The sequence below is a fragment of the Aethalodelphis obliquidens genome, unplaced genomic scaffold, assembly GCF_003676395.1.
Source record: "Aethalodelphis obliquidens isolate GAN/ISIS:26980383/991018 unplaced genomic scaffold, ASM367639v1 scaffold4, whole genome shotgun sequence".
In the NCBI taxonomy this organism is placed as follows: Eukaryota; Metazoa; Chordata; class Mammalia; order Artiodactyla; family Delphinidae; genus Aethalodelphis; species Aethalodelphis obliquidens.
The window spans coordinates 55024830-55034589 of NW_020837948.1; positions in this window are offsets into that span (position 1 = coordinate 55024830).

The following is a 9760-nucleotide window of genomic DNA, read 5'->3' on the forward strand; positions in this document are numbered from 1 at the left end:
AGGCTCCGGACGCGCAGGCCCAGCGGCCATGGCTCATGGGCCCAGCTGCTCCGCAGCATGTGGGATCCTCCCAGACCGGGGCACAAACCCGCGTCCCCTGCATCGGCAGGCGGACTCTCAACCACTGCGCCACCAGGGAAGCCCTGTGTTCATATATTTAATAACCACTTATATTTCCTTTTCTGTAAACGATTATGTTCCTATATTTTGCCTATTTAAAAGGGATTGTTGGTCTTCTTCTTACTGATTTTTAGGAGTTAAGAGATTTTTAACTGTAGGTTAAATGGGTTTTGTGTGGGTTAGAATGCAAATCAGGTGTTTCTAATATCTTTTCTATGTAAAACATATATCCCAAGTTCCAAGCACCCCACCTACCAAATAATTAACTTTAATACCAACTTGTGAGTTGTGAGCTGCCTTTCTTTCAGTCCTAATTTTTGCATTTTCAAACTGATTGGAATGCTTTTTATTTTATATTATTTTATGTGATTATATACTGGGAAAACCCTAAAAAAAAATCAATGATTAAACTAAAACAATAAAATAATTATTTGGCAGAATATAAATTACCAAACAGAAATCAGTAGCCATCATGTCCACAAAAAATAACCAGTTAAAAGATAGAGAAAAAGGTAAAGAAAGCCCCATTTCAGTAGCAACAGAGAAGATAAAATACTTAGGAATAAATTTAACAAGAAAAGTACCGGGGGAGACCTTCAAGATGGCAGAGGAATAAGACGTGGAGATCGCCTTCTTCCCCACAAATACATCAGAAATACATCTACGTGTGGAACAACTCCTACAGAACACCTACTAAGCACTGGCAGAAAACGTCAGACTTCCCAAAAGATATATGTTTTTTTCCATTTTCACTTTTTGTGAGTGTGTATGTGTATGCTTCTTTGTGTGATTTTGTCTGTATAGCTTTGCTTTTACCATTTGTCCTACGGTTCTGTCTGTCTGTTTTTGTTTTTGTTTTTAAATACAGTTCTTAGCACTTGTTTTCATTGGTGGATTTGTTTTTTGGTTTGGTTATTCTCTTCTTTCTTTTTTTTTTTTTTTAATAATTAAAATTATTTTATTTTAATAACTTTATTTCTTTTTATGTTCTTTCTTTCTTTCTCCCTTTTCTTCTGAGCCGAGTGGCTGACAGGGTCTTGGTGCTCTGGCCGGGTGACAGGCCTATGCCTCTGAGGTGGGAGAGCTGAGTTCAGGACATTGATCCACTAGAAACCTCCCAGCTCCACGTAATATCAAATGGCGAAAGCTCTCCCAGAGATTTCCATCTCAACACTAAGACCAAGCTCCACTCAACAACCAGCAAGCTACAGTGCTGAACACCCTGTGCCAAACAACTAGCAAGACAGGAGCAAAACACCCCCCATTAGCAGAGAGGCTGCCTAAAATCATAATAAGGTCACAAACACCACAAAACACAACACTGGACGTGGTCCTGCCCACCAGAAAGACAAGATCCAGCCTCATCCACCAGAACACAGAAACTAGTCCCTTCCACCAGGAAGCCTACACAACCCACTGAACCAACCTTAGCCACTGGGGACAGACACCAAAAACAACAAGAACTACAAACCTGCAGCCTGCGAAAAGGAGACCCCAAACACAGTAAGTTAAGCAAAATGAGAATACAGAGAAACACACAGCAGATGAGGGAGCAAGGGAAAAACCCACCAGACCAAACAAATGAAGAGGAAATAGGCAGTCTACCTGAAAAAGAATTCAGAGTAATGATAGTAAAGATGAGCCAAAATCTTGGAAATAGAATGGAGAAAATACAAGAAACGTTTAACACGGACTTAGAAGAACTAAAGAGCAAACAAACAGTGATGAACAACACAATAAATGAAATTAAAAATTCTCTAGAAGGAATCAATAGCAGAATAACTGAGGCAGAAGAACGGATAAGTGACCTGAAAAATAAAATAGTGGAAATAACTACTGCAGAGCACAATAAAGAAAAAAGAATGAAAAGAATTAAGTACAGTCTTAGAGACCTCTGGGACAACATTAAATGCACCAACGTTCGAATTGTAGGGGTCCCAGAAGAAGAGAAAAAGAAAGGGACAGAAAATATTTGAAGAGATTATAGTTGAAAACTTCCCTTATATGGGAAAGGAAATAGTCAATCAAGTCCAGGAAGCACAGAGAGTCCCATACAGGATAAATCCAAGAAGAAACACACCAAGACACATATAAATCAAACTATCAAAAATTAAATACAAAAAAAAAATTAAAAGCAGCAAGGGAAAAACAACAAATAACATACGAGAGAATCCCCATAAGGTTAACAGCTGATCTTTCAGCAGAAACTCTGCAAGCCAGAAGGGAGGGGCAAGACATATTTAAAGTGATGAAAGGGAAAAACCTACAATGAAGATTACTCTACCCAGCAAGGATCTCATTCAGATTCAGTGGAGAAATTAAAACCTTTACAGACAAGCAAAAGCTAAGAGAAATCAGCACCACCAAACCAGCTTTACAACAAAGGCTAAAGGAACTTCTCTAGGCAGGAAACACAAGAGAAGGAAAAGACCTACAATAACAAACCCCAAACAATTAAGAAAATGGTAATAGGAACATACATATTGACAATTACCTTAAATGTAAATGGATTAAAAGCTCCAACCAAAAGACATAGACTGGCCCAATGGATACAAAAACAAGACCCATCTATATGCTGTCTACAAGAGACCCACTTCAGACTTGGGACACATACAGACTGAAAGTGAGGGGATGGAAAAAGATATTCCATGCAAATGGAAATCAAAAACAGCTGGAGTCGCAATTCTCATATCAGACAAAATAGACTTTAAAATAAAGACTATTAGAAGAGACAAAGAAGGACACTACATAATGATCAAGGGATCAATCCAAGAGCAAGATATAGCAATTGTAAATATTTATGCACCCAACACAGGAGCACCTCAATACATAAGGCAAATGCTAACAACTTTAATAGGGGAAATTGACAGTAACACAGTAATAGCAGGGGACTTTAACACCCCACTTTCACGAATAGACAGATTATCCAAAACGAAAATAAATAAGGAAACACAAGCTTTAAATAATACATTAAACAAGATGGACTTAATTGATATTCATAGGACATTCCATCCAAAAACAACAGAATACAGTTTCTTCTCAAATGCTCATGGAACATTCCCAGGATAGATCATATCTTGGGTCACAAATCAAGCCTTAGTAAATTTAAGAAAATTGAAATTGTATCAAGTATCTTTTCTGACCACAATGCTATGAGACTAGATATCAGTTACAGGAAAAAAATCTGTAAAAAATACAAACACATGGAGGCTAAACAATACACTACTTAATAACCAAGAGATCACTGAAGAAATCAAAGAGGAAGTCAAAAAATACCTAGAAACAAATGACAATGAAAACACAGCAACCCAAACCTATGGGATGTGGCAAAAGCAGTTCTAAGAGAGAAGTTTATAGCAATACAATCCTACCTCACGAAACAAGAAATATCTCAAATAAACAACCTAACCTTACAACCTAAAGCTATTAGAGAAAGAAGAACAAAAATCCCCCAAAGTTAGCCGAAGGAAAGAAATCATAAAGTTCAGATCAGAAATAAATGAAGAACAAATGAAGGAAACGATAGCAAAGATCAATCAAATTAAAATCTGGTTCTTTGAGAAGATAAACAAAATTGATAAACCATTAGCCAGACTCATCAAGAAAAAAAGTGAGAAGACTCAAATCAATAGAATTAGAAATGAAAAAGGAGAAGTAACAACTGACACTGCAGAAATACAAAGGATCATGAGAGATTCCTACAAGCAGCTATATACCAATAAATTGGACAACCTGGAAGAAAAATGGACAAATTCTTAGAAAAGCACAACCTTCCAAGACTGAACCAGGAAGAGATAGAAAATATAAACAGACCAATCACAAGCTTTGAAATTGAGGCTGTGATTAAAAATCTTCCAACAAACAGAAGCCCAGGACCAGATGGCTTCACAGGCGAATTCTTTCAAACATTTAGAGAAGAGCTAACAACTATCCTTCTCAAACTCTTTCAAAATATAGCAGAGGGAGGAACACTCCCAAACTCATTCTATGAAGCCACCATCACCCCGATACCAAAACCAGACAAAGATGTCACAAAGAAAGAAAACTATAGGCCAATATCACTGATGAACATAGATGCAAAAATCCTCAACAAAACACTAGCAAACAGAATCCTACAGGACATTAAAAGGATCATACACCATGATCAAGTGGGGTTTATCCCAGGAATGCAAGGTTTCTTCAATATATGCAAATCAATCAATGTGATAAACCATATTAACAAATTGAAGGAGAAAAACTGTATGATCAGCTCAATAGATGCAGAAAAAGCTTTCAAAAAAATTCAACACCCATTTATGATAAAAACTCTCCAGAAAGTAGGCATAGAGGGAACTTACCTCAACATAATGAAGGCCATATATGACAAACCCACAGCCAACATCGTTCTCAATGGTGAAAAACTGGGGACTTCCCTGGTGGCGCAGTGGTTGAGAGTCCGCCTGCCGAGGCAGGGGACACGGGTTCGTGCCCCGGTCTGGGAAGATCCCACATGCCGCGGAGCGGCTGGGCCCGTGAGCCATGGCCGCTGGGCCTGCGCGTCCGGAGCCTGTGCTCCGCAACGGGAGAGGCAAAAAAAGGGGACGGGCGAACGAAAAAAAAAAAAAAAAAAAAAAAAAAAAATGGTGAAAAACTGAAACCATTTCCGCTAAGATCAGGAACAGGGCAAGGTTGTCCACTCTTACCACTATTATTCAACATAGTTTTGGAAGTCCTAGCTACAGCAATCAGAGAAGAAAAAGAAATAAAAGGAATACAAATTGGAAAAGAAGAAGTAAAACTGTCACTGTTCACAGATGACATGATACTATACATAGAGAATCCTAAAGATGCTACCAGAAAACTACTAGAGCTAATCAATGAATTTGGTAAAGTTGCAGGATACAAAATTAAGGCACAGAAATCTCTTGCATTCCTATACACTAATGATGAAAAATATGAAAGAGAAATTATGGAAACACTCCCATTTACCATTGCAACAAAAAGAATAAAATACCTAGGAATAAACCAACCCAAGGAGACAAAAGACCTGTATGCAGAAAACTATAAGACACTGATGAAAGAAATTAGAGATGATACCAACAGATGGAGAGATATACCATATTCTTGGATTGGAAGAATCAATATTGTGAAAATGACTCTACTACCCAAAGCAATCTACAGATTCAATGCAATCCCTATCAAATTACCAATGGCATTTTTTACGGAACTAGAACAAAAAATCTTAAAATTCGTATGGAGACACAAAGACCCCGAATAGCCAAAGCAGTCTTGAGGGGAAAAAACAGAGCTGGAGGAATCAGACTCCCTGAATTCAGACTATACTATAAAGCTACAGTAGTCAAGACAATATGGTACTGGCGCAAAAACAGAAACAGAGATCAATGGAACAAGATAGAAAGCCCAGAGATAAACCCACACACCTATGGTCAACTAATCTATGACAAAGGAAGTAAGGATATACAATGGAGAAAAGATAGTCTCTTCAGTAAGTGGTGCTGGGAAAACTGGAAAGCTACATGTAAAAGAATGAAATTAGAACACTCCCTAATACCATACACAAAAATAAACTCAAAATGGATTAGAGACCTAAATGTAAGACTGGACACTATAAAATTCTTAGAGGAAAGTATAGGAAGAACACTCTTTGACATAAATCACCCCAAGATGTTTTTTGATCCACCTCCTAGAGTAATGGAAATAAAAACAAACAAATGGGACCTAATGAAACTTCAAAGCTTTTGCACAGCAAAGGAAACCATAAACAAGACGAAAAGACAACCCTCAGAATGGGAGAAAATATTTGCAAATGAATCAATGGACAAAGGATTAATCTACAAAATATATAAACAGCTCATGCAGCTCAATATGAAAAAAACAAACAACCGAATCCAAAAATGGGCAGAAGACCTAAATAGACATTTCTCTAAAGAAGACACACAGATGGCCAAGAAGCACATGAAAAGCTGCTCGACATCACTCATTATTAGAGAAATGCAAATCAAAACTACAGTGAGGTATCACCTAACACCAGTTAGATGGGCATCATCAGGAAATCTATAAACAACAAATGCTGGAGAGGGTGTGGAGAAAAGGGAACCCTCTTGCACTCTTTGTGGGAATGTAAATTGATACAGCCATTATGGAGAACAGTATGGAGGTTCCTTAAAAAACTAAAAATAGAATTGCCATATGATCCAGCAATCGCGCTACTGGGCATATACCCAGAGAAAACCACAATTCAAACAGATACATGCACCCCAATGTTCATTGCAGCACTATTTACAATAGCCAGGTCATGGAAGCAACCTAAATGCCCATCGATAGATGAATGGATAAAGAAGATGTGGTACATATACACAATGGAATATTACTCAGCCATAAAAAGGAACGAAATTGGGTCATTTGTTGAGACGTGGATGGATCTACAGACTGTCATACAGAGTGATGTAATTCAGAAAGAGAAAAACAAATACTGTATATTAACGCATATATGTGGAACCTAGAAAAATGGTACAGATGAACTGGTTTGCAGGGCAGAAATTGAGACACAGGTGTAGAGAACAAACATATGGACACCAAGGGGGGAAAGCCGAAGCGGGTGGTGGTGGTGGTGGTGTGATGAATTGGGCGATTAGGATTGACATGTATACACTGATGTGTATAAAATTGATGACTAATAAGAACCTGCTGTAAAAATAAATAAATAAAATTCAAAAATTCAAGAAAAAATAATCTGCCGTTTTTTTCCTCTTCTCCAAAGACACAAGATAATTATGATTGTGGGTTTTAAAAGTTCTAATAATTTTTAAAAAAACTCAGTACTTTAAAAAAATAATAAATGCTGGAGAGGGTGTGGAGAAAAGGGAACCCTTTTGCACTGTTGGTGGGAATGTAAATTGATACAGCCACTATGGAGAACAGTATGGAAGTTCCTTAAAAAACTAAAAATAGAACTACCGTATGACCCAGCAATCCCACTACTGGACATATACCCTAAGAAAACCATAATTCAAAAAGAGTCATGTACCACTTTTTTCATTGCAGCTCTATTTACAATAGCCAGGACATGGAAGCAACCTAAGTGTCCATCGACAGATGAATGGATAAAGAAGATGTGGTATATATATATATATATATATATATATATACACACACACAATGGAACATTACTCAGCCATAAAAAGGAACAAAATTGAGTTATTTGTAGTGAAGTGGATGGACCTAGAGACTGTCATACAGAGTGAAGTAAGACAGAGAAAAATAAATACCGTATGCTAACACATATATATGGAATTTTAAAAAAATGGTTCTGAAGAACCTAGGGGCAGGACAGGAATAAACACGCAGACGTAGAGAATGGACTTGAGGACACGGGAAGGGGGAAGTGTAAGCTGGGACAAAGTGAGAGAGTGGCATGAACATATATAAACTACCAAATGTAAAATAGATAGCTAGTGAGAAGCAGCTGCATAGCACAGGGAGATCAGCTTGTTGCTTTGTGTCCACCTAGAGGGGTGGGATAGGGAGGGTGGGAGGGAGACGCAAGAGGGAGGAGATATGGGGATATATGTATATGTGTAGCTGGTTCACTTTGTTATAAAGCAGAAACTAACACACCATTGTAAAGCAATTATACTCCAATAAAGATATATTTTTTAAAAAAGTATAAAACTGATATGAGGAAAACTTTAAAACACTTCTAAAAAACACAAAAGTAGACCTTAATAAATGAAAGATACCCTTTCATTTTAGATATGGAACTTCATATCATAAAGATTTCAGTTGTCCCTTAGTTTATAAATTTAATGCAATTCCAATAAAAATACCAATAAACATTTTTGTGGAACTGGACGTGTTTATATTAAAGTTTATATTAAAACATGCAGGAATAGTTAGGAAAATATTAAAAATTAAAAGCTCTGAGGAGTCACTGTCCCTATCACTCATTAAAACACTGTAAAGCCTCTGTAACTGAAATGGTGTGGTACTGAGTCCATGAGTCAACAGGTAGGCCAGTGGAATAGAATAGAATAAAGAGCCCAGAAATAGACCCAAGTATATATGGAAATTAAGCATATGATAAAGGTGGCATCTCATATCACTGGGGCAATGATGGACTTCTTTATGAGTGGAGGTGGGATAACTGAGTAACCATTTGGAAAAAGATAAAATTAGATCCCTATCTCACATCATACACAAAAATAAATGCCAATAGATCAGGGATTTAAATGTAAAAACCGAAACCATACAAGTACTAGAAAGAAAAATATGGGTGAATTTGACTTAAACATTAGTGTAAGGAAAGTCTAACTCAAATCCATATGCAGTACAACAAGAAAATATTGATAAACTTGCTTACATAAAAAATAACTTTGGGGCTTCCCTAGTGGCGCAGTGGTTGAGAGTCCGCCTGCCGATGCAGGAGACACGGGTTCATGCCCCGGTCCGGGAAGATCCCACATGTCATGGAGCGGCTAGGCTCGTGAGTCATGGCCGCTGAGCCTGCGCGTCCGGAGCCTGTGCTCCGCAACGGGAGAGGCCACAACAGTGACAGGCCCGCGTACCGCAAAAAAACCAAAAAAACAAACAAAAAAAACCTTTGGCATGTCAAAAAACACTATAACAAAATATTTGACAATTGACAAACTGGGAGAAAATATTTGTGATATAAATCACAAAGAGGTGATATATCGAATATAGAAAGAACTCTTAAAACTGAGGGGAAAATGACCAAAAACCCAATTGAGAATGACATGGACAATTCAGAAAAATGATGTAAAAATGTCCCTTCAACATATGAAAAGATGTTTAACCTTACTCATAATAAGAGAAATACAAAAAGAAAAACAAACAAAAACTATACTGAAATACCATTTCTCTTATCAGATTGGCAAAAATTAAAAAGCATAGTATTTTTTAATGGCTGGTGATAGTGAAAATTGATACAACCCATACACATATGGAAGAGGGGAAAATAGAATTGGAGGTGTTCACTATGAACTCATCGTTTTATATCTATACATATGTATCTATATAATATGTGTGTTTATATATATAAATAATGTATATGTGTACACATATATCTAGTTTCCATCTTTTTTTTAATATATATATATTTATTTATCTTTGGCTGTGTTGGGTCTTCAGTGCTGCGTGTGAGCTTTCTCTAGTTGCGGTGAGCGGGGGCTACTCTTTGTTGCGGTGCGTGGGCTTCTCATTGCAGTGGCTTCTCTTGTTGCGGAGCATGGGCTCTGGGTGTGCGGGCTTCAGTAGTTGTGGCACGCAGGCTCAGTAGTTGTGGTGCATGGGCTTAGTTGCTCCGCGGCATGTGGGATCATCCCAGACCAGGGCCTGAACCCATGTCCCTTGCATTGGCAGGCAGATTCTTAACCACTGAGCCACCAGGGAAGTCCTAGTTTCCATCTTTAGTGGGAGGTCCTACAAGCAGTGACAGCCCAGTAACAATGAGTACACCTATAGCACAGATCTTGGTTTCTAGAAGCCATCCTCCACTAAAAGGAATTGGGGTTCCTTCAAGAAATGGCTGATTCCAGGGTTAGGGAAGGAAAAGTACAAGATGAATCTAGAATATCTTGTTGTATCAAAAAGTGAGGGGATGGGCTTCCCTGGTGGTGCAGTG